Source organism: Melopsittacus undulatus, chromosome 8 (genome assembly GCF_012275295.1).
Source record: "Melopsittacus undulatus isolate bMelUnd1 chromosome 8, bMelUnd1.mat.Z, whole genome shotgun sequence".
Lineage (NCBI taxonomy): Eukaryota > Metazoa > Chordata > Aves > Psittaciformes > Psittaculidae > Melopsittacus > Melopsittacus undulatus.
In genome coordinates this window covers 4,422,301-4,449,378 of record NC_047534.1, presented here as the reverse complement: position 1 = coordinate 4,449,378, position 27,078 = coordinate 4,422,301, and the positions used below count along the sequence as shown (strand labels likewise).

General features: G+C 37.7%; 1 protein-coding gene across 1 annotated transcript in view; it reads left to right on the top strand.

Moving 5' to 3' along the window:
• The window catches only part of SDK1 (sidekick cell adhesion molecule 1), a 411,616-nt gene that overhangs the window by 86,756 nt on the left and 297,782 nt on the right, over window positions 1-27,078 (top strand). The window lies entirely within an intron of this gene.

Sequence of the window (27,078 nt, the reverse complement as noted above, 5' to 3'; positions counted from 1 at the left end):
AGTGAGGATGGTTTTAAGCAGAAAGGAGATTGTTTAAAGTATGGAAAGCACAGAATTACTGACGATACAAAAGCAGAGCAGATACTGGAGTCCTGCGAAAAATCTTTGAGTTGTTTAGAATATTATTCTTTATTTTTAATGAAGAAGCAAGACTTGAGGAAAACTTAGCTCTGGGTAGAGAAGTGAGAGCACATGAAGATGTCCAATGTCTGAAGAAGGTTATACATGCCTCCTTGTGGAAATGACTGACATGACTCATTTGTCTAAATAGAGTTAATGAGCATGTAAGAAGGCATTCCTGTTGTCCTCTGTGTCTGATAATTGCCTGTCCTCAATGTTCTCCAGTTGTGTGAAGCCTGGAACTAATACCCCCATGCTGTGATACTTTGTTTTGCTTGTGCTGTATCATCAGATTAACCGCTAAATTGACTATTGAAAAAGGAGTAGAAAATGTTTTAATTTGTTTTCAAATTCTTTTGCAGAAGAGCATTCGTAGTCACAGTGTTTGGATCGTTTAAACTAATACGAAATTCACATAGATTATCCAATGGCAGCATTAAATACAAAAATTCCAGTATTTCAATTTGCCTAAGAGGAAGAGGGTGATGATTTCTCTGTACTGGTTTATAATGTTTGTATTATGGAGGTTTTATTGTACAGATGATATAGAATTGAAAGATCAGGGAAAGATACATCTCTCCCTGAAACAGGCCATACCGTGACCAAAAGTAAAGAGTTTCACTCTTTGAAGCAAGATGTACTTACTTGTAATGTGCAAGGTTAAAGGCATCAAAGTATCTTGAAGATCTTACAGAATCAACCAGCTTAGGTTTGGTTTGTAAACAGATGTTTTCATATTGATTGGCATTACTTCCTGGAAAAATTTGTCTTAGGCATGTAAAGTATCATAAAAATTTCATCAATGTAATAATATCGATCAAAACAGGCTTTGCTTGCTTAAAGATTAATGTTGCAGTTTGCTCTTGCTTAAATCTGTAATGACTTCCAAGAAACTAAAGTGATTTGTATCTCTGAATCACCTTGATTCCAAGCACTAACATGAAATCCCACAGCAGTTTGTGGGATTCTCCAATTTAGTGCCATACCAGACATTGCAAGAGTGTTTCTATTTAATTGACTGATTCTGGCTGAATTTCAAACAGAAGCTGACTCTGGATGCGTGTTGCAGGCTTGAATGTAACAGGTGGGTCCTGTCATCCTCCTGATCGGATTATTTGTGGAAAGCTACTGCATAACTGTTTTGAAGTAGAAAATTAACAGTAAAGAGAGCCCGTTCCTGTCACCCTTCCCACTCTTCAAGTCTGATTCTCTGGATTTTGTAGCCAGCTTTTTCCCCCAGATATGGTGTTGCTACATATCTTAAAAATGACTGGCTTTTACTTCTCACACTGAAACACTGGGAAGTGCTTTGAAACTTGTAAGAGTGAAATTTTTTAGCTAAAAGCTAATGCTTTTTGAGCTCACATCCTTTTAGTCACTTCAAATGTACACTATTCTAAATGTGATGCATTTTGGTTTTGAAAAGACACGGGAGTTTATAATTAATTTTTAGAGATAAATAAGTATTGATAACATTTGATGAAGATTACACTGACTACTTACTAAATGTTGATTTACTTTGATAACGGTGTTTTTGGAAACCCAGCTTATGTCTTGACATTCTTCAAGAACATTGAGATCACTGTGTGTTGTGATCACTATTTCAGGATCACTAACTCGCCCTATTTTAAGATACATCCTTTAAGTGCAGAAGTAAAGATCTCATCACAGCTTTAGGTTTTTTTTTTAATCTTACTATTTTCCAGTTGCTCATTATCTTGTCCAGCTGAGTTTTATGAATGTTTTGAGTAACGAGCAATAGGAAGTCTCCTCGGAACTAGTGAGTTCTGTGTTCATAGAATCGTAGGATGGTTTGGGTTGGGAAGAACCTTTTGATCATCTAGTTCCAGCCCCCCTGCCATTGGCAGGGATGCCTCACACTAGACCATGTTGCCCGAGGCTCTGTCCATCCTGTCCTTGAACGCCTCCAGTGATGGAGCATTTACCACTTCTGATGGACAACCCGTTCCAGTGCCTCTGCACCCTCACAGTGAAGAACTTCTTTCTTATATCTAACCTGAAATTTTCCTGTTTAAGTTTGAACCCATTCCCTCTTGTCCTGTTGCTACAGTCCCTAATGAATACTCCCTTTCCAGCATCCTTGTAGGTTATGTTGCATTTAAGACTCTCAAGTGTGTTGGAGACTATGTGCTGACTAGGAATTTAAAGTTTTAAGCACTGCTTTTTGTGGGTTTTCTTGTTTGTTTCTTTTTGTTATTTTTAATATAAACTTTTATGTATGTAGTAGAGAGTACATAAAGACACATAGTTTATAAGAGCCTACATATAGCCTATACTATAAATCTTGTTTTCCTACAATACCAATACTGCCAACCATGTTCCATGCATTGTTTCAAATATTGATGTTGTTGTTTCACCTACCATGTTGGATTTCTGGTAGTTAGAATTACATAGCATTGTTGGGATGCTTACTGCAATCATGTCCTCACTTGCAAGTGATGAATACATATAAACTAGAAATATTTAAATGATACGTAATTGCTGGGTTCTTGACTCAACAATTTAGTTAGCTCTAGGGAGAGGGAATGAAAGAGGAAAAATATTCATTAGGGCTTAGGGATTCAGCCTGCTGTATTAAAAGGAATTGGATTATTCGGTTTACAGTGCTCTTAACAGATTCAATTTCAGCCCGAGATAATTGAAGTGTCGTCAAAGCTGTGTGCATCACTAAAACATACAGAAAGACATAGTCCCGTGGGTCTGCTAAAACAATATAGAACAACGTGGAGTAGCTTTTCAGAGGCTTAACTGCCATTATGTGGAGGCTCCTTTTAAAGTATGTTACAGCAAACTTAGATGAATGTTTTCCTGCGTAGTTTTCAGGGATTGAGTGTTTAGATTGTTTTCTTTCCATGTTGAAGATATCAGTTTAACAAATTATTATTAAATCTAATGCCAAAACTTGTGAGTTTGTAACAAAAATTCATGTTTCTGATCAGTGTATTCCTGAAATTCTCCCAGTTTGTTTCTTAACATCCCCTATAAATGCAAATTTGGATTTTAAAGCTATTTTTTAACACGGCGAATGAAACCAGTGATAAAATGTAGTTTAGTTGCTGTTCACTGCTAGATCAAAATATACGGTTATTGAGTAAGATCTGGTACAGAACTCTCCAGTCCACCTCCTTTGTTTGTGCAGGGGATTGTCTCTTATTTCAACCAACTAAGTGCCCTGATCTCTGCTGTAAATACATTTCTGCACTGGCTTGTGGACTTTGGGGGTTGTTCTTGTCACCCAGCCAGGTTCTAATGCAGTATCATAACTGATAAATGCCTTTTATGATGTAGTATTTAATCATATATACTTATGTTTATAATCTGGAGAACATTTGAAAAGGACTATCTAAGACTAACATATAGCAAAAAGGAATAGGAATGGAAATTCCATGAGATCAAGGTGAAATAAAGGTACATCAAAGAGGTGACATTTCATGACCATTTATAAGGGGTTTACTGATGATCAAGGCCTAGCTGAAGTGAGTGCAGCAGAAGTCTCTTGTTCATGAGCTGTTCTTGCAGACATCACAAGCATTTTGGGAGAGATGCAGGCAGAAGCAGGTGGGATATAAGTGGAAAAAAGTACTAAAGCATTTAAATAAGCTTTGGAAAAGATATCTGCTCATTTGGATGCTTGCTTAGCCCATGACGTTTCTTTTTAGCTAGTTCTCTCCATATACATTGCAAATGTTGGGTTTAATTGTGGATTTTCCCAGTGTATTTAATTGGGTTTTATATGATTTCACATTCTGTTGGGGTTTTTTTTTGAAACATACATAATACAAGCAGGCCTTGTGAAAGGAACTTAAGGATTTTCTGGTCCTTTGAGCTCACTCCAGAACATAAGAACTTGTGAATTCTATGCTTTTTTTAACGTTTTTGATTAAATCTATCGGATTGCCACTGTATTATATCTAATGGACGTCATAAGGATTTTCGTAAAACATTAATTATTGTTCCTTAGCTCATGAGGTCATTAATTTATACAGAAACTAGAAAATATTTTACATTTTATAGTGATACCTACTGAGTTTTTTTAACAGAATATTTTATCTTGCATAGAATTGAAGCTCTTCATGTATTTTATGCATAAAAAGATATAAGGAAAAGCTTTTTGATATCAACAAAGAAAATCATCCACTAGGGCCACTTCATAACCACTTTAAAGAAGGCTTTCATAATGAAACAGATTGCTGGTTTTAGAAGGCTCCTTAAACACTGTTCATTTCAATAGAGAAGGCTGGGGAGGAGAAGCTATTGTAAGTGTTAAACCCAGCACTGGCACAAGAGATACGCAGTATGTAATATCACAGGGCACATTACATCTGTAAGTGGAAAAACCTGATGTATTGGTTTAAGTTATTTTACCTTTACCATCCTTTTTTCATTAAATTATTGAAATAGGCAAAGTTGTTATTGCGGAAGCTATACTGATTCAAATGAGCATAGTTAATTCTGTATGAGCTTGACAAAGTAATGGCAAGAAGTGGATTCACAAGGTAAAACTTGGTGCTTTGTGCTGTTTTCAATTCACTGATTTCAAAGCACTTTACCAGGATTAATATTCTAAGCCCCCACACAATTCTCAGGAGGATTTCACATGTTAGAGATGGGTAAATGAAATCCACAGAGGTTATAACCTGTATCAAGTCACACAGAGGTACCAGGCCTCTGGAGAACAAGGGAACAGATGCAGACATTTTTGCATCTTGTTACCTGCTGTTACCATGTGAGTAAAAGATCACTTGAAAGACACAAAACCCCCTCTGAGACTCAATAGTTTAAGTTACCTTTAACCCATTTGATGGATTTGTAAGTTAGAAGCAGCAGTTATTTTGTGCAGGTCTTTAATTCCTAGCAAATTATGTCATATTGAATCATATATACAAAGATAAGAGTGCAAATACTGGAGTATCCTGCTTCATTGGCACTTAGGTGAAATGTCATTTTTTCTGGTGCTTGGTTCTGCAAGAAGCAGGGAGCTGGATCAAAAAATGCTGTTTCTTTGTTGTAAGATGCAAAGTAACTAAGATAGCCTGTACCCCCAACTACTCAATACTGTGACTGGCATAATCCAACTGTAGCATTTGGCAAGAGTGCTTTGAGTGGCTTCTGTTATTTAAATGCATGACATAAATGACCCATTTTCCTGAAATTCTTGGTTTGCTACATGCTGACTATGTACTTTTCTGGCTGTAATGCAACCAATCTATGCTTATATAGCTCTTCCATCAATGCAGGCACTTTGAGATGATGCATTGATGATACACTGTGGTATCCATAAGAGTACGCTGTAATTATATACTTTGGAATATGTGTTTGAAAAAATAAAGTTCAGCTGTGTCTGAAAATGCATAATATTGTTAATGAACATACTTCTATTATAATTGGTGATGCTCTTCAGACATATTGATTCATCTGTTGGAGAGATGAAATCACTGTAGCGTTATAGTTTTCCTAGTCTCTAGCAAAACTAAATAAATGAGATGGAAGCCTGAGGTATTTTGGACAAGGTAGAATCATGTTTGGAGAAACGAAAAAGCAGAGGTGACCTTTGAAAACACTTATCTGGAGGAATTAATGTTTTCTTAATAGCTCCTCATGTGTTGTTGTTGTTGCAGGCTCGTTATTCATCAGCAATGTGTTGATGCTGTGGTCTTGCTTTCAAAGCTGAAATATATAGAAGTAGCTGAAGTTAAATAATAATCACAATAATAAAGCCCCACTTTGCTCTAGTGGAGAGAACCTATTGCAAATGACATAATACTTCCTTGGTTACCTTTGTGTTTCAGGATGGATAATATGTTACTTTTGTAGCTGGAAAGAACAAAAATACCTGCATGAGAACACTTTCTTTGAACCTCTGTAAGGATTCTTTTTGTACAATATCTTTTTAGTGGTAATTCTCTCTTTAGTTACAATGATCACTGAAGATTTAGTCTAGCAGTGTACTTCGTGCTTAAAACATAGGAGCTGTCCCACTGACTGTAAAAGATTCTTTATTGTGCTTTTCAAACTATTGCCTAATTGGCATAAAAATAACTTATAATCTTGGATGAGAATGCAGCTCTTGCTCGTGCAGAGCTTCAAGGAGTACAACTGATGCTTATGCAACTGTGGTGCCACCTTGAAGAGGAACACCTTGACAGCATGTTCTGCTAATGCTAGAGTCTATGAGCACAGTGATTGTCAGGCAAGGGCAGAGAGGTGGGAAGCTGCCCTGGAGGGCTGAGGATCCTATTGCAGTGGACAAGATTGCAAACTTTTCAGGTGGCAGAATGTTCTCTTGCTCAATGTCGTTCATATAAAAGGCATTTTAATGAGAAGAAAAGCATGTTAAGTGAAGTATGAAGAGTCTTGAGCTGTGAATACTGATTCTTGCACTTCTGTGGCTGATGTTACCAAGATCAAATACAAAACCATGTAGCTGATCAATAGCCACCAACAGCTGTTGAACTCTAATGTGTCAGCAGTAGCAAATACCATCAGAAGAAGTGCTAATGGTGGATAGTAGCTATTCCTTGTTTTTGGAAATGACTTTCTGAACTGACTTCAGGGCTGTGTGGTACCCCAGCTCCAGTGCTACATCTGACTTCCGCTGAAGCTTCTCCTTAAGTACTTCTACAGGGAAGAATCAAGGCATCCAGCTGGTGTGTTATCATGTGCCTGTTACTTTTGTGTACAAACTGATGAAATCACAAATGCTTATGGTAGCACTACTGTTAAGCACCCTGATTAATGAACTGAGGGGAGAAGAAGGTGAATTTTCAGCTGTCATGTAAAAAGTTGTTGTGACTGGTTCTTACGTTTGTCTTGAGGGAATATTTTATTGTGCTTATGTTTGTAATGAGTATAACTTTTTGCGTGTATATTGGTAGCCTGTTTTCATAATGACACATACACTACTGTCTGTTCAGTTAATTCTTGCTTTTCAGTTAATTATTGATATTTTTTGAGAGGTAGGATTAAAACCCATTTGCTTTCATTCACAAAGTCAGTGATTCATGTTTAAAGCTGGCCTTTTACAGTAATGCTTCAGCTGTGCTTTTTCTGGTACTAGCTGACTCTGAGTAGTCAGTACTGACTTGGGCATTGCAATCAGCCTGATTTTTAGGTTGTCTGAATCAGAAGAAAAATGTTAAATGTCAGGAAATATCAAGTTTTTTCCGTGAGCTGAGTAGTCCAGCAGTGGGGTAGGGAATGAGTGATGTCCATGTGTTAGAAATGAGCAGCATTATTCCAGAAGCCTTGCTTCAGAACTTGTAATACCCTCTTTAAAATATGGGCTCTGATAGAATAGGATTTGTTTCAGTCATGATGTGGTAAATTCATCCTTGGGGATATCAGGAAGGAGGATTTCCATCAGCAAGTGTCTGCCTTTCTGTCAAGATCTGATTAGTTGTGGTATTACAAGTAGCATTCTAGATGTGGCTACAGTAAAGGTTACAGGCAGTGTTTGGATCTGAAATTTCATTTTAGAGCAAAAGGTCCCCAAGGGCTGATTTAATTTATTTAATTACATTGTACAAGACTTGGGTAATAGTTTTAGATCAAAGTAGAAGAACCAACTTGCAGGCGCATTTGTAATATAATTCTAAGTGGTAAATTGCTAAACACTTCAACAGTTTTCTTTATAGGATGGAATGATACAAGGATATGGATTGCAATTATATACTACAAGTGTAAGCCTTATAATAAAATCATAAATAATAAGCTAGGAAAAAAAAATTACTTAATTGTAATTGGAGCATATCTTCCTACTACAATTAAATTCAGCTACAAAACTGAATTAAATTGACCTAGGAAGTCCCCAGGCCTTTTTTAAGCTTCTTAACCCCACTTGATGGTTTGGATGGGGAAGATGGAATTTAAATGTAGTACTTTCATAAAATAATTCTATTTCCAAGGGTTCTCTGCCTGTAACTCAGAAACAGTTACTTCTTTAATTCTAGGTCTTTCCTTATGAGGTGTGTCGATAGTGATGGGTGAAACTTCTCTTCCATTTTCAGATTCCCCTCATTGCATACCTTGAGTGCTGCTTCTTTTCACTCTTCCCTCTTTCAGTTGAAACTTCTGTATCCATTTTCATAGACATGATGTCATGGATGTTTTTCTTCTAGCAATTTTACTACCACATGCCCAATTGTGTAGAGCATCTGCAAGCTGTTTCGCTTGTGAGTCTGTGATTAGTAACATGATGACAGTGACTCAAAACCAGCATCACCAAAGCAGAGCATTAATTACTCATTTCTCTAAAGGTGCAAAGTGCACACAGCAAGAACCAGAAGCATAAAAAAATACAGAGGTCCAGGTCTTTCTAACAGCACAATGTTTCTTTGCCAGCTCTTTTGAATTACCCTTAAGCAAACTATTTTCAGCTCTCTTGCTAGAAGGAGTGAACCACTGGGTTTGGGCATGCTGCTCTCTGTGTGTTTCCTTTCTAATCAGTCAACTTTGACTGTCACTCACAGTGTCATGCCTGATTACTAATACAATTTCAAGGCCAAGGCTGCACTAATGGTAGTCATGTCTAAAACTTGACAAAGGAGATGTATTATGAGGGGTGGAGGCTGGTGATCAGTCTAACCTGTATTGCTGTATCTGGTATTTGTGAGCCTGACTTCTATCTGACTTACTGTTTTACAGTTCTCATGTTAAACCTTTTCATCTGCAAGTGTACGCTACATCCATCAGAAGTTGTTCCAATTCATCATTCATGGGCTTATAGCTTCTTTTTATAATTCTTAAAAAAATAGACCAGCAATTGCATTGAAACTTTCCTTTAATTAAGGCCTCTAGGACTCTGTGCCGTCAGCGTTCCTGAGATCAATATCCCTCTGAAATACAGCACATTTTCCTCTTTTTCATGAAGGACAGTTCTGTTTTTTCTGTATTGATGTGCTACTTTTTCATGGGTTTCCTTCTTGCTTATTTAATCTATTTGGCAATACAGCAATGTTAGTTTTTGCTCAGCTAAGGTACAAGTTATGATTCATCTAAGAGCTGTCTTCCTAGAGATCTCTCCCACCTCAAATTATTCCACCTAAATAAGCTATAAGTACATTGATTTTTAATATCCACATTATTGTTCTTGGGGAAAAAAAAGGCAGCAGCATATATAAAAATTGCATCAGATAGTGATAGCTTTTTCTAGAGTAAACTTAATGATCATTCCATGAAAAAGGTTAAAATTGAAAAGAAGTTGAAAATTGAGGAATATTGCCAGACATAGTTTCCTCCATAGTAACTGTCAATGCAATACTAACATTTTTCATAGGAATGTATTAATTATTCCAGCAGAAATAATAGTACCTCTGGAGCTCCAGTAGAACTTCTTTATGCTAAAACACAGAGATTTCTTTTGTATTGAAGGACAGAGTGAAAAAGCTGCAATGGTACCATCTGCTCCCTGGCTTCAGAGCTTATCTAACAGTCTTCAAATTATCTTTCACTTCTTTCGGCCATTGAACACTAAACCCATTCCTGATTAATACAGAAAGTTATTTTGATGATTCTCTGTGTTCACTGGATCAAATGGTATTTGCTATGCTTCTTGCACAAGGCAAATAGAGCAGCCTTTATTTAAATTTTGCAGTATTGTGACTGCTGCAGTTCCCAGGTTTATGAAATTCTTGAAGCATCATCCTAAAGCTTGAATGAGAGAGTCTTTCTATTGTTCACAGACACAAGATGTAAATCTACAGGGGCTCACCAGTTTTCAAATACCTAAATTGAAACAGTTCTGTTAAACTCTCTGATTCAGCTTGCAATGGGCAGTTTAACATCAAAGATTCATTCAAGGGTCATTATTATTATTTGTGCTGAATCCCTTATCACTGTAAAAGAAGCATTAACCTGTGGTTAAATGGCCTCTTCTGCAATATATCTAGTTTCCAAATGGATGTGACAAGCTATGTGTGTGGTGTTTATTTGGATGGGGGCAGATATCCTCACTGTATTATTTGCATTTATCACAAAAGCCTTTGATTTATTTATTTCCTTTTATCAAGTGAACTTTAATGTTTTGAAAGACCTTTTCTTACTGACCTTCTCAGACCTACTGACTCCTGCTCTTTAACCTTTCTGGCCTTTTTAATAAGCTTCCTTATTGCAGACAGTTTCCCCTTCTGAAACACAATCATACTGTTCTAAATTTCCTCATTGTTTTGATAATAGTTAAATTCTGAAATCCTGTGCTAAAGCAGATGTATTTATAGAAGCAACAAAATTAAACCTGTGAAATCCATGCTACTGCATTAGATTTTAGGAAATTCCTTGATATGAATCGAAGAGTGATTAAAAATATCAGCGAGAAAGTATGAAGCTTGGATGTACTTGTTAGCTCAGTATCACTTGGGAAGTATTGCAGACTATGTTTAAATGTTACTAGCAGAAAGTTTATTATTTTAAGGATAAAAGTTTCCATAGTAGCTAATTTTAAAAAGCCATTAATGTTGATTGTTCTGTTAACAGAATTTAGTTAAATAATTGGATTTGTTTAGGAATAACCTGGAGACAGGAAAATAATTTGATTATCATTTGTCTAAGGTACAAACCTCAATTGTATTTTCCTGTAAGTTCCTGACAGTTGGTATAGAGGACCTAAATTACTGCTTCCATCAAATGCAGTCTTTTACATATAGAGATGTTGTTCTTTACGGTTGACTTACTGCCTCACCACATAGGGTATCAAAACCAGTTGGCCCGAGAGCAAGCTGCCCGAGAGGAACCTCCTGCTGCCTCTCATGGTTTCTGTAGCCTGATAGTGTCAGTGGGAGGGATTGAGGGTTGAGACAGAGCAAACTGTAGAGTTGATGAAGAATGAAGGTGAAGGGATGTGAAGGAGACGCGGTGCTGTGTGTGGGACTGACTGGGCTAATGGTACTTAGGGAGTCACGAACAAAGGGGAAGACCTTGGGGTTATCAGGATTTGAAAATGGGATTTTGTAGACGCAAGCATGTCCATAGACACTTGGATCTCAGCAATTCCCTGGCTGACAGAACAATGTGCTTGCTTTATAGTACTTTTCAGTGTGGTACTTGATGGATTCAGGAAGATGTGTTTGTCACTGTGTCGTTTTGTTCTCTAACTTATATCAGGATTTTTTGCTTGCTCTAATGAATGAACTCCAGCTGTTGGATTCCATATGGGAAATGAAGCCAGCATAGCTCTTCCTGACAACTCGTGCTTATGCTGTGAAAGCTGAGAATGAATCAGCATGAAAGATCTGGGAATGATAGTCTAACATAAAACAGATGACTGTCATCTATTATTTGGGTGGCAAGGAGAGACAAGAGGGAGGAAAGTTTGCTTTTTAAGTGGGGTTAAAGAAATGAACTTTTTGTATGAGTACAGTTTGGGGCTGTAATTTGGAAACAATTCAGTCACTTGGGAAATCCTCTCTTCAAGGGTAGATTTGAAGGGGCGTACTAGGGAGAAAGGAATGGCCATAGTAGCTTCCAGTTGCTATGTGGAGCTGTGAGGAAAGGGGGAAATACATTTAAAAAGGAGAGAAGGAATCAGACAAAACACCCCACCACTGAAGGTCTGCCTTTAGTCATCCCCATAATTATACTCCTTTCTAATGGATGTCTGTATATATAATCTGAAAGGCTGTAAAGTTTGAAGAAATAAGTAGCAATTAACAAATAACATAAGCTTGTGAATCTGTATTTTCTGTTTCATGCATGATTGTTTTTCTCTGGTTTTGAAGGTGCACTGCTTTTCACCTTCTTTTTAACCAGAGACACCATGAACAAAATGTAGCTGAATAAGTAGATCCTATTTGGGTTTTGGAATTTCTATGCAGTGTTCTGGGTCTCAGGTTAAAGCAAAGAGAAATTGTGTTGTATATTGTGTATTTTAGGAGAATTAATGACAAAGAATCAAAATTCTTCTGAAAATTTACCATGATGTTCCTCACTATTTTGAGTATTTGAGCCAATGCTCCTTTAAGAATTCAAGTTTCATTTCTTGATCTGTTTTCAGCTCAGATATGAAATCAGGACACAGTCAGCTTCTAATTTTTCTCATTCTCTCTTTTCCATCTCTTCAGTGATCTTGAGCTAACCCAGTTTCACCCAGCACATTTCATAGTCACCCCCTTACCATGCCTTTTTTTCCTGGTAAATGTATGCAGCATCTCTGCTGTTATTTCTTTGCAGTTTGACTTGGTGGAGCTGTTTTTTCTACAGCTTATCCATGTGTTCTCCAGAACATGGGGATCTTTTAAGTAACTTCTGGTCTACTGCTGATTCCTGTCAAGAAGTGGCAGTACTCATTACTGTGAATCCTGTTGATCCATGATGATGTATTTCTTTATGAATTCATATGTAATTTCAACCCTTGATAATAAAAGGATTCATACGTGTTCACCAAGGTATATGTAGGTACAGATATAGAGATATGTAACTTCTAATCACTGTGAAAGCTGATGAAGCATTGGAACAGGGTGCCCAGAGAAGCCATGGCAGCCCCATCCCTGGCACTGTTCAAGGCCAGGTTGGATGAAGCTTGCAGCAGCCTGGTCTAGTGGAAGAGCAACTTGGTAGTGGAAGAGGTTTGGGACATCCAACCCGTGGCAGGGGGTTGGGACTGGATAAACTTAAAGGTCCCTTCCAACCCAAACCACTCTCTGATTCCATGATTGTACCAATAGAGAGGATAAACTGATACACTGTTACTGCATTTTCCTTTAAATAGCTTGTTTAGACCCACAAAGATTCCCATGAAAGAAATATTGAATTCTCATTAAATTAATAAATTTAGTGACTGGAATATCACTGGAATGTTTTCAAAGAGGAAAAACAAGTCTTTTTTCAGTGTTTGGTGGTGAATAGAGCACAAGTGTTAAGAAGAAGGAAACATGAAACATGCGTTTTGTTCCATAAACCTATGTCATTACAATAGTGCAGCTACTCCAATTTATTTTGCCTATGTATATTTACTTTTCATAGGGCATATTTGGCTGCAGAAAACTTTTTCTTAATTGCTTGAATTTTGAGCTGAAATATTTTATGCTGCTCTGTGCTTAAGGGTAAGTCTTTTTGAAAGCTTGAACGAAAACGAGTACTTCAAGTCTCTCTGCATAGAGAAATACATGGCAAAACCACTGTTGCCATTAAAAATTAAAGCCCACATCGGTTTAGATGAAGTGCAGAAGTTTAATGGTACAAAGATTTATTTTGAACTCATGAAGCTTATTTTCATTAATGATCCAACACTGTTTATTAGATGCATGTAATATAAATACTTTATAGTTCTTATCCCTGATGACATCTTCAGAATAAAAGAGGAGATTGCTCTTTTTATTGGTGTCTTCGGGTATTCTTGTTTAAGCCTGAATCATGGCTGGTACCTTCCATGTCCCTTAGTTCACTTTCAGAAGCATTTAGTGAGTGCTGCAGTGCAAAGTGGACATCTGTTCTGAGGTGGTCAATATTCAGGAGCTGAAGCAGACACAGTTATCTGATCTATCCTGTAGCTATATTGATGATAGTTGGTGCCTGAAGGCACAATGGCACTACAAAAAGCATGTTTGAATTAAATAAGATCAGAAGGGAAATGTGGAACCAGTGATGCAGTAATCTTTCATTGAACAATGAGGACAAAAAGCCATTTTGAATGGTTTCTTGACTCAGGTTTTCAAATTATGTGTCAGTATGGGGACCTTAGCAACAAGATTCACAGTCAGACCATCTTGAAATCAGTTGCATTCACTAAGGAATGAAGGAGAGGAGAAATGTGATCTGTTGAAGTTTGTAGCCTACAGGATACACATGAATATATACCCATAACTTGTCATGTTTTCAGAAATCATTTGTTAGTAGGCAGATGCCACAAACTGAGTCCTCCAAGTGTGATTTATAATAGGCAGGAGCTACTATGTGGTCCTTTGCAATAGACAGTATGAAAACAATTGCTCTAGAATCAGCTCCTGTGAAATGGAAATTAAAAGAAATTGCAATGTGCCTCTTGTTTTAAAGGTCAGTTGTGCCAATATCTCAACCCACTGAGACAGAGACAAACACCCTGTTCCACACCCTTTGCTCTTCAGGCCCTTCTGCTTGTTGGGTACATTTTATATATATTTACTGTAAGATGAAGAACACATGGGTTTGAGTTTCCAGCAAAGTTACTAATTCCAAAGAATACACAAAAAACCTCAACTTGATTTCCAGAACTTCGGTTTTGTGCCACAGCAGTGTTCTGTTGTTTCACTTCTCTTTATGAAAAGGAATTTCTCTTACAAATGCAGTTGATAAAATCAAAAGATCAGTTTCAGTTTTAAATCTCTTGAGAGAATTTAGAGCTCTCAATTTTTCTTGTATAATTTAAAAGAAATTTTCACTTTGGAAGTCCACAGATTTCATCCATTTTGGCTTCCAAATAGTGTATTGCTGCCAGAATAGAATTCATTAGTATTTCCTTTGAACCTTGATGTGCACTAGAAGCACTCATTAGAAGTACACAGCTGGAAGCTGTGTGATAGCTGCCATGGATTCTGTAGTTTCTTTAGCTAGTATATTAATATCCAGGTTTAAGGCTCACAGAACCCTCTGTTACTGCTGCAGATATTCCTGTGACACATGCACAGCTGTTATCAGATGATGATTTGTAGTAAACCAAGGAATTCACCAAGATCTTTAAGAAGTCAGTATGGAGAGTGGCTTTCAGGAATCAAACCTCAGCTCAGAGGTGCACAGTAGTTTGAGTTTTGTGAACTCGATACAAATGCATTTTCACTGAACAGTGTTTACTGCTGCTTGTGAAGGTTATGCCAACAGAGCAAATCGAATCCTTGACTTTTATGCCAGGTTTTAGAGCAAACCAACGTTTTCCCCAGGAATGACTCCTTCAAGACTTTCAACTTGCAATGAAAAATAAGATTAATTACCTTGGAACAAAGGCATATGCCATTAGTCACGCAATGTGTGGCATTCTGCTTTTATACTGGTTGTTACTGACTTGGACTCAGGTTCTTTTCCTCTGTGTAATTTGTTTGTTTTTTCCCCATTTTTTTGAATACTGGACCTTCTGCTGGGAATTCAGGAAAGCTGAAATTTCTTATCCTTTCACGGGAATTCCAGGGAGCTCAGTGGAAACCACATGCTGCTAAAACCAAATAGACATTGCGTTTTGGGCATTTAAGAGATATTGCGTGTATAACATAAACAAGACATTTGTTATAATCTATCTTAGCTATTTTTTCTCTGCCAACTAGGGAAGCAAAGCAGGAAGGTAAAGGTCCCTTATCCATAGATTTAATCTTTCTTCAGTTCAAAGCTTTGTTAAGTAAAAGCAACCATCTGTACAGGGCAGCTGTTGAAATCCCTCCTTTATAAGCATTGTATTGGTGCCAAAGTGAAGCTTCTTGCCCCAGTATCGTTGTGCCCTCATTAAAAATAAGCAGCCCAAACTCAGTCTGTGTTATCCTTAAAATCCATTAAATGATACGGTAATTCCAGATACACTAGTCTTCTGTAGCCATATGTAGAGCCTCAATGCACAAGGTTCATTGTATTTTCAGCCAGAATTATTTGGATTATATATATAATATATATATCATATAATATATTGGTTTTATCAAGTATCAGGTCAACTAACCATGCATTTGTTCCACCTGCGGGCAAAGCACAGAATTACACAATGCAAGTGATTGGGTTTTTTTGATCTCTCTGATATGTTTGTTCTCTTCATGTGATTTTTAGTCTGGAAAAGAAGAAATCTGAAAAATTGAAATAGAAAAACCCTGCATACATAAAGGCATATATTTTGATGAAAGAATAGGTTTTCAGTAAGTATGTGAAAAAATCTTGTCCAGGTATTAGCAGTGAGAACAAAAATGAAACATAAGCAACGTATAACAGCAAAGAATTGTTTTTAATATAGTTTCCTGGTATTAATTTCAGAGGCACAAGAAATAGGTTCAGATACATACAGGAATTTTTAATGGAATTTTCTTTCAGTTGCTTAATGGTGCAGATGATGCTGCAGTACTAAAGGGGGGAGAGGAAGCTAAGACTATACATTTGATTTTCTCTTTTACAATGCTTTTCTTATGTATTTTTCCATAATATTCTTGCCTTCTCAGTATCTGTCTTTGAAACCAATTTCAGATGTCAGGAAAGAAGTTAAAGATGTTGGCACTAGTTGTCACAGATCAGACTAGGATGTCTTATTAAACTGAGCAAAGAGGGAGTGCAAATCACTTTTAATTTTCAGATTGGTTGGTCTTTAATGTTAAACTGAATGTGATTGATGCCTTGCAGAGTAATATGGGATAATACTGATATAAACTTATCTTTAATATTTGAAGGTGTATTTCTGCCTCAGCCTGGTATGAGTGATTTTGGTTTCCTGTGTTCTCTTTTCTTGGCTAATGGCCTCTAAAAGTGAACTTTGAGAACAAATGTAGAACAAGTCAGGCATGCCCCTGTTGTGTTGATAATATCAACTTGACAAATGTATTCTGAATTTTGCCTGCAGCCATTAAAATGGAAAGCAGAGTCGGAAGTGTTTTACGGGAGGGTTTTTTTATTGCTTGTACCAGCAAGTATTGTACTGATTTTGTCAAAGGAAAACATTATTTTTATAAAGCACTTGCCCTACTGACTCCCAACTGGTACAATACATTTGAATCCATCATTATGTTATTTTGGCTGCTTCATTGTACATTTGCCATTATTACATTTTTCTCTATTTACTTCTAAGCTGGTACAAACTAAAGGCCAAAAGTCTAAACTAAATAAATATCATGTTAGTGCTAATTTAGTCTGTCTATTAATAGCACTTGTTTCTATGCATAGTGACAGGAGAGAACAGAGTTTGTTGCTGAACTTTGCCTACAGAGTTTTCATGATTTGGTTGCATATGCAGAGGAGGTTAATGTGTATTATTTCTATTTATTGTATAATGAGTTGTATTTGAGGTACATTGTAAATGTGAAGTAGAAGTTTAAAAGTCATCAGCTTTGTCAGAAACAATGCGTTAACAGGAATAACATGTAGAGAAGTGTGTAATTTAACGTGTGTTACATATTATCTAGAAATAATAATTTTTGTTGTGAGGCTGCTGGATTTGCCTTTGTCCAGTCAAAGTTTCCAGTAGAATCATAGAATAGTGTGTGTTGGAAAGAACCTTAAGATCATCTAGTTCCAACCCCCCTGCCATGGGCAGGGACAACTCACACTAAAACACATCACCCAAGGCTTTGTTCAACCTGGCCTTGAACACTGCCAGGGATGGGGCATTCACAACTTCCCTGGGCAACCCATTCCAGTGCCTCACCACCCTTACAGTAGAGAACTTCCTCCTTATATCCAAACCATGGAACATGTTAATTTAATGTGCTCAAATGAAAATGGTGTCAAAATAAATACCTGTTGAGTATTGCTAAACAAAGAGGAAAACCAACAGATTTGCTTCTTAATAAGCCCCTGATGATGTGCCAGTATTTCAGCCTACTTTAAATCTGACAGGATTCTACTTGAGCATCTATTTTGGAAGACCTACACCATGAAGAAGCCCTTAAAAATCTATGCTAGTAGAAGACATTTTCATGAACTACATCAATGAATGCTCTGATTATGAAAAATATATTAATAGGAGTATTTATGTGATAACCCCTGAAAGTAATAACTGTAAGGTATTTGTAATACACCACAGGAATTTAAATGACATATTGGCCAAATTCTTCTCATATTTTTTTGCAATTTGGATGCTAATAAAATGAGAATAAGAACAGGTGTATTACATGCAATTTTCCCTTCTTTTTTTCTTATTCTCTTAAACTTTTTTCTCTTATTCCCCTCTGCTTACTGAGGGGAAGTAGAAGAATGGAAGAGCCCAGGACGCTGCCCTCCGACTTTGTCTACTGGGATCCCTTTAATTTCTGCAGTGCCAGAGTCCATGTGTTCTGCCTGCAATTACAACTTGCAAAATTAGGTTTGTTTGCAGTAATGTATCAGAGTATCACTTCAGGATTACACCTGGGTCCTGGTTCAGTGACCTCCTCCAAACGAAATTGATTTATAAAAAACCTGTGGGTTTGTTTGTTAAACAAATAGCTACAGGCTCCAATACCTAAAGGGAGATACAAGAAAGCTAGAAGAGGGGCTTTTGACAAGGGTATGTAATAGGACAAGGGGAAATGGCTTTAAACTGACAGAGAGGGGATTTAGAATAGTCATTAGGAATAGTTCTTCCCTGTGAGGAGGGTGAGACACGGGCACAGGTTGCGCAGAGAAGCTGTGGCTCCCCCATCCCTGGCAGTGGTTGGATGGGGCTTGGAGCAACCTGCTTTAGTGAAAGGTGTCCCTGCCTGTGGCAGGGGGTTGGAACTGGATGAGCTTTAAGGTCCCTTCCAACCCAAACCATTCTATGATTTTCCAGGTATTTCTAGAGGACTCTATTTCTGTAATTTATTTGTACAAGGGTTTTTTTTGTTGTTGGTTTTAGAATTAGAACTGCATTGTTTGTACTTCAGATAAATGATTTTATTGTCAAGCTCTAAGATAGAAAAAGCAGAATTGCATGTTGGTATTTTTTTAATCCTGTATCTAAATGTGTATTGAGAACTGCAGCATCAGAAGTGGGAGAGCAATAAGAACTATTATTTGTGAATCTTAAGCCTCAAATAGCCCAGGCTGTTTTCCAGCTGGGTTGGCATTAAGTATCTGGTGAAAGGTGAAGCTAACTTCGTTGATCTAGTCTCACCCGTTGCTTTCCTAAAGCAAGTTAGTGCTTGTGTTAGACAAAGACCTGTTCTTTGTTTGAAAATAACTTGAAGTTGCCAGTCCTTTCAGAGAGTGTAATTATTTCCTCTGGGGAAAATAACATGCCTTATCTACTCAAGGAAAGCATTTAAGATGCCCTTTCCTGCTTGCTTTGTCCTGCAGTAATCCACATTTTTTTAGGAAGAACATTTTGCTATCAACATTTTTCTCTGGTGGAGCCTTGTGAAAATAACCTCAGCCTGTATTGTCCTGAAGTGCACTCCAGTAAATACGTGTAATACGTCAGCTGTATTTGTCCCATTCCCCATGCAGGTTAATAAAGGAAATTATTTTGATTAATAGCTTTTAAATTCAGCAAGTAACACTGGTTTGGGTTATACATCCATCTGGTCCTGTTTCTAAATTGTGAGCTTGAGGATGTGTGTGAATGTATGCAGCAGAAACAGATGACTGGAGGGACTTGGGAAATCCTACAGAGAATTACATCCTCAGATTGTTTCCCCCAAGTGAGCAATTTTATAGAACTTGTAAACCCACCCAGGGCTTGCCTCTTGCAGGATACAGGAATTCCCATGAATCGAGGCTCAGGCTTATTCCATATTCCGCTTGAATATACATCTTCATTATTGTCATGTTGTCTAGGTTCAGAGTAGAGATTTGCTCTTTATTTGTTGAATGTTGCTAAGCAGGATTTAGCAAAACTATCTGCGTGTATTTGATTAAGCACCAGCAGAAACGATCAGGTGCTTCTGAGCTCTATTGTAAGAAAGCAGGATTATGATATAGAATAATAAGTGTAACATGTAGGAGTGTTGTGGTTGTTTTCTCTTTGACAACCTGTATATTGCACCAGTGAGATAGGACTAAGTTTTATGTTGTATTTCTGTAAGTAGGTGTTCTGCGTTGTATCTCTCAGCCATTCTTTCATTAATTCCTCCTGTTTTCTGACTTTCAGTTTAAAGTTGGCCAGAAAGGTTGCATGTGCAGAATTGCATCATTTCACTTGGATAATATTTCTCATCTCTTTAAGGTGACTGGTGGCTTGCATAAGATTCTATCACACTTACAAACCCAAGCTTTACCTATACCAATTGATTCACTCTCTCTTTTATACCCACCCTCCTTTCAACAATTCAGCAGAGTGACTTTTGTGAAGGGAAGTCTTTTGTCTAAGACAAAATACTCAAACTCTGAAGACAATCTTCTGCCTTTTCTTGCATTAATTGGCAGTCTCATTAGAGGTATCAGTGCCCTCAGAGACATGCCTTGGCTGATAGACTAAGCAGCTTCGGTTTTTGTCTTTAAACAGTTTGCTTAACTAAAGCTGCTTCCAGCCAGGTGTAAGGGAAAGTTTATAAATTGTCTTTTTCCTTTAACTTAGACTCACCACTCTCTTTCACTTACTCCTTTTTGGTTTGTTAGCTTTTTCCCAAACATGCTAACATGACTGGTAGATGGTAGTCATTACTTGCTGCTTCTCATGAGTATTGTCTAGAGTAATAGAGCTAATGAAGTAGAGCCTACTTGTACTTAATTTAATGCTGTGGTGATACAACACAAAGGTGTCTTTTAATTTTCTAGTCAGAAAAATGGCACTAAAATATAATGATGACATGAATTACTTCCCAAGGATAACACTTCTTCAAGTTTACATTCCTTAATCTTTTGTAACTGTAAAAAGCTCCTCCTGATGATAATTTTTTTATGTAGCAGGATTTTTTTTCCCTGTTCTGTGATTTGGATGTAATATATTGTGTAATTTTTATTTCTGTCCCTTAAAATCTATCTGTTCTAGGAGGAAAACAATTTTCCCTTCTATTTTTCTACACAATTATACATTCCATATATATATGATCTTCCAATAATGGGTTTTAATCAGTATTATTGATTTGCTGTTGTTACATACAGAGGAATACTTTCAGTTCTTTGGAATTCCCTAATTTCAACACAATGTCTCCTTTACAAACAGCACAAATAATGAATATTAGTAACACTGTGAGTTGGATATCCCTTCAAGATGTTCAGATGCATTAGTACTAACTCTTAGAATGATTTTCTTTTATTAGTGTTCAGAGTGCAGTGAATGTAATCTTTGAAGCTGACTTATGACCAAAATCTTACTTGTACATCCTTTAGACTTTGAAGCTCATTAACCAGAGCATGTTTGCAAATAGTAAAGTGATTATCATAGAATCATAGAACAGTTAGGGTTGGAAAGGACCTTAAGATTGTCTAGTTCCAACCCCCCTGCCATGGGCAGGGACACTTCACACTAAACCATGTCACCCAAGACTGTCCATTATTAATTCTGCTTTCACATTATCAAGTCTGCTTTATTTATTGTGATCACATAGCATGTTTAAGTAGTGGTACTGTGAGCTGATTGTACGAATATGGTGCTTAAGTAAGAATATACTTGAAGTTTGGGAGATGCAATTCATTGCTTCTACATCCTCTAGGATACACAGAGTTAATATAGCAGTTCTGTATGCAGAGCAGTCTGCTTAGGATCACTTCAGGCCTTGCCATTTAAAACAAAACTCCTAAACAAATAAAAACCACCAACATAACCCCAACCCCCCAAAGCAAAACAAGAACACAACCTCTCAAACCTTAATAAAGTTATGGTGTTATTTTCAAAACACTATTTAAGTTCCCTCTCTGCCTAACAGTGATTTAACCCTGTCTGACTTCTCTTTTATTAAATCTTTTATTTTTCCTTTATGTATCCTTTTGATGTATGTCATCCATCAATGTTAGCAGGAACAGTAAAATGCATTGATCTGTTGCTAGACTTGGCAACTTAAATAACACATCATGTAAGAAGTATTGATTTATAAAATCCAGTACATGTAATTAACATCATAAGTGTCAAAAATTGAAAACAATATTAACTTGCTGTTATTTATAACCCAAAGAAAATTAAATCAAATATCCAGATTAATAAAGTAACTCCTTTTTTTTGCTATCAGATATGTCAAGCTAAGTTGTTTTCAAGAACAGTGATATGTTTCTTCCAATTCTGACAAGAAGAAATTATGTGTTTCATCAGTATTGTTGAAAATAGTTCTGTAGTCTCTCGTTATGTGTATTATCCCTGAGGTGGAGAAAGAATTCCACTTGGATAGTTCTGAAAGGGCTTAGTGTAAAAGATGCAGAAATAAGTGATGATATTAAGGAAAATGAAGGTAGTCACTCTATGTGAGGCTTTCAAAGAGCCTTTGATCTGGCCCTCAATTAGCGGCTGCTCTTCTGCATGGAGGTATGCAAAGGCACATCTCCTGGTTTGCCATGTGGGGTGCTACCCAGCCCTCTGCACAAGTTACACAATGAGATACTTTGAGAGCTCTGCAAGGATCACTTTGTGCTTCAGTGTCTGACTCAAGCACTAATCAAGTGTCTGTTCCAGACTTTGCCTAAGGTAATGGGAGTATATCAGTTGAGTTATGTGAACTTTGGTCTCTGCTTTGATTGCATTTTTGTCCTAATTCAGCATCACATAAGGATATGAACAGTCCTGTCTCTGTGCGGTATAGTGTATGATCGTGTCCTTAACACCCTTGAATTCAGTTGCACCACTGAGATCCTTTGAATGGAGTCTGTTGAGGCAGGCCTTATCCAGTTTATAGTCTTATTTACAGTTTCCAAGTTTAAAGGGAAAAAAAGACCTTAGAGCAGGTTCCAGTTCCTAAAGGGGCCTACGAGAAAGCTGGAGAGGAGCTCTTGACAAGGGCATGTAGTGACAGGACACAGGGGGATGGCTTTAAACTGACTGAGGGGAGATTGAGATGAGATATAAGGAAGTTGTTCTTCACTCTGAGGTGGATGAGAAGCTGGCACAGGGTGCCCAGAGAAGCTGTGGCTGCTTCATCCCTGGCAGTGTTCAAGGCCAGGTTGGATGGGGCTTGGAGCAACCTGATCTGGTGGAAGGTATCCCTGTCCATGGCAGGGGGTTGGAACTGGATGAGGTCCCTTCCAACCCAAACCAGTCTGTGATTCTAAATAGACAATTACAAGCTGCATGTAAACAAAATAACAATAGCAGCGAGGAGTGGGTGTTGTCTTCTAGAAATGTTTGTGCATGAATCATTTCCCTTTCAGCCCCCTTCATCAAAAGAGGTCTGTGTTTGTATCTTCGATGGCTATTCATAGCTGCTGCTTTGCTATTTAGAAATAATTCTGTCCTTGAAATAATAAATAGGCAGCATTACATAGCTTTCAAGTCTGGTGGTGCCATTGTCTCCTCTTGCTGCACTTGTACTTCTGTTTTGGTACTTGCAGGCACTCCTCAGCTGTTTACCTTTTTGATTTATCTTCTACAGAATAACCAGCTGAGAACGCCTCTTACACCATGGATGAGCTTGTGGAAAGCACGTTTATGTTTTCATCTTTTCTATTCTGTTAAATGTTCCATGGGCTTTCTTCCTGCCTTCATCCTGGTGTCAGCTGGAATATTTATTGCGTATATATATATAGAGGGATAAATATCAGTGTGATCAGACTGGCCTTACAGTAGCTGGAGATTGTAGATTATGGAGTAGCAACAGTAGCTTCCTCTGCAGTTAAAATAATGAAGGAAATCCTGCTATATTTGGATTCTCTCTGTGCGGCAGTTTTGCCTTCCACCTGCTGTGTGCTGAGATTTAAACACTAACAACTTATTTCCCTGAGAGCTCCACAAGTCTCTGTAAACATCACTAGATATGAAGAGAATATAAAAAGAGTGGAGGCTGTGCTTTAATGCCACATTCAGCCCAGAGAGGTTGTAAGTTTCTTTGGAGGTTTTTGGTTTGGTTTTCATAGTTAATGGATTGTCTTTTCTTTGCCCACTTTGTTCACTCTCGTCTTTTGCTCTCAGTGCACCTGTATCTTTCTTTAAGGTGTCCTCATGAGTATTGCCAAAAATAAGTTCTGTTGAGTGTAGTTCATCCTCAAAAAGGGCTGCAGAATTAAGAACATCACCTGTAGCTTCTTGAGTTAAATCTCACAGCAGATATTCCATGACTTCATGAAACTATGAATTGTGATTTATTTCTGATGTACAACAAACCTTTCTTTTCTATTCCCCTGACTCAGCTCAAGTATTACAGGAGACCAGAAAATGAAACTAAAACAAGAGGTGTAGGAATTAAACGGGGAAAAAGGAACCTTAGTGGGACTTTAGGTTAATACATCAGGAGCTGCTTGAGGCTCAGTTAAAATGATATCAGCTCATTATTTTTTTTTTCCTCCTAGGCTGAACTGCTATAGAAATCAATTTTCAGAAAAGAATAATACAATTGTATGTGGGAAAATCTTTCTCAGGGTATTTGGGGATAACCAAGAGAGTTTTATGGTGAATTCTACATGGAGTGATGTTACCAACCACTCTATTTTGTCTGTCAGAACCCAGGTCCCATAAAAACTCTTTTGTGCTTCTGTGGTCTCTCCTCCTTTCAGTTTGGTTTTGAGTGTTTCTAATAAAACTTCAGAAATCTTTTCCCTAAAGGGAATTCTTCTTCAGGAAGGATCCTTTAGTGAATGAAAGGATGGGTTTTGAATAGATGGCAGAGCATTGGAGAGCAGATTTTAAGAATGCAAAGGTTATTTGTGAGGACTTTAAGCAACCAGTGATCGTAAGATTTTCCTTATCATAAAAAGCCTGCTCTATTTTTTTTTTCTGTTGTTTTGTCTTAGCATAGTATGCAGATATGTATTTGTGGTCCATCTAAAGCTGTGTCTGGGGGAGAAAGATTGAAATGCTAAAACAGGTTTTCCTGTAGCAAGTGATTTTGTGGTGTGTATCTTTGAATGTTAGAAGTTTCAAAGGGAATGAATTGTGATGTTCTTTTAAACAATGCTATGTATTCATAGAATCATAGAATAGTCAGGATTGGAAAGAACCTCAAGATCATCTAGTTCCAACCCCCTGCCATAGGCAGGGACACCTCACACTAAACCATGGCACCCAAGGCTTCATCCAACCTGGTCTTGAACACTGCCAGGAATGGAGCATTCACAGCTTCCCTGGGCAACCCATTCCAGTGTCTCAGCACCGTCACAGTAAAGAATTTCTTCCTTATATCCAATCTAAATTTCCCCTGTTTAAGTTTGAATCTGTTACCCCTTGTCCTATCACTACAGTCCCTAATCAATAGTCCCTCCCCAGCATCCCTGTAGGCCCCCTTCAGGTACTGGAAGGCTGCTTTGAGGTCTCCACACAGCCTTCTCTTCTCCAGGCTGAACAGCCCCAACTTTCTCAGCCTGTCTTCATATGGGAGGTGCTCCAGTCCCCTGATCATCCTCGTGGCCTCCTCTGGACTTGTTCTAACAGTACCATGTCCTTTTTATATTGAGGACACCAAAACTGCACACAATACTCCAAGTGAGGTCTCATGAGAGCAGAATAGAGGGGCAGGATCACCTCCTTCAACCTGCTGGTCACGCTCCTCTTGATGCAGCCCAGGATTGGCTTTCTGGGCTGTGAGTGCACACTGCTGGCTCATGTTCATTTTCTCATTGACCAACACCCCCAAGTCCTTCTCCGCAGGACTACCATGAATTTCCTTTTTGACCAACCTGTAGCTGTGCCTAGGATTGCTCTGACCCAGGTGTAGGACCTTGCACTTGGCATGGTTAAACTTCATGAGGTTGGCATCAGCCCACCTCACAAGTGTGTATTAACGAAGATGGGAAAAGCTTACATGAAGAAATTAGGAGCTTAGGAATGTGCAATGCTATTTAGGTAACTGCAATAGAGAAGTGATGCTTCAACTAGAAAAAACATTAAAAAGCCTGAATCTCATAAATTCTTGTCACTCAGGACTCCTACCGAGTTGATGAAAGCTAGTCATAACTACACATCACAGAAGGTTTAGTTTTCCTCTTAGGATAGGGTGCAACAGTTACGCAATCTGAAATTCAGTATTTCTTCCATCAGTATCAAATATATGATTGGCAATTACCCAGTAACTTACTTGCCAATTAGTCATTTGACCTATTGAAGGCGCCAAAAGTTACCCATTGAAATCATGTCTCCCAGTGACTGTGCATTTAAAAGAAATAAATGTCACTTCATCTAGAAATATGTAGGTTTCCTCACACAACTTGCTGAGTCCTAAACCAATTTAATTCCATCCCCAATTAAACCTTTAAAAGCACTATCCATCAACCTCAGCTGATACTCTATTTGCATTTAGAAATGATAGCAGAGGTATCCAGCAAGCAGCTTATCTTTCTCATCTATAGGAGGATAAAAATGGGTAGTTTGGGCTCATTTACTTGACTTATGAAACTGAGGAAGAAAGACTGATTTAAATACAGTTGCTTCAGTACCGTTCCCATATAAAAGCAGATACTGTCTTTGATAAAGGTTCAAGAAATCCACTTTAAGGGAATGTTTTATGCCATTGTGTGAAAAAATCTGAACTGTGGCAGTATACTTGAAAAATAACCCGGTATTTTAATGAAATACTCCCTGTGATGCATCAGTCCTTTCAGATCGAGGCTTAGAATGTGGTAGCAAAATGCAATTTAAATTTAATTGTTGTACTTGGTGATTTATGTCAGACGTCCAAATAAGAAAATTTGAATCTCAAATATCCAATATTTTGTGTGGAATAGCCTTCCTGCAAATCAATGCACTTAAAGTGACGGAATGCTCTAATGTATGTTTGACATTGTTGACAGTTTATGAATAGATCATATACTAACTTTCACAGTATCTCACCAATGCATTTTTAGGTTTGATTTCAAAAGGAGATTGATTCAAATATATCTGAGTTCAATCTGACTTCCTGGTACATTGCCCAAGATTTACTATGTAGTAATGCTGAATTCCTATGTTAGATAAGCTATTGAAGTTCATTTCCACAAGAGAATACAGCTTGCATCCAGAGCTAGCACATGTATGCATCCGTGTCAGGAACAAAGATAATAAGATTACAAGGTCCTTTTGAAAAGGAAAAAATCTTTCCCAGATCCAAATTGGGAATAAGAAGAAAATGGTCCTCATTCCCCAGAAGGCTGCAGTTACCAGCTGTCAATCAGTATAGAGCAGCTTGCACTCAACTCTGAAACATCAGCTTGTGAGTGTCACAGCTGAACTTTAATCTGTCTTGATGGGATTCTGCTCTCCACAGTTTGTACCTACTTTCTTTGGATCGCTGGAAAGATTCTTCCTGTCTTTAGTTTGGTTTTCCTGACTCTAGTTTGCATTTTAAC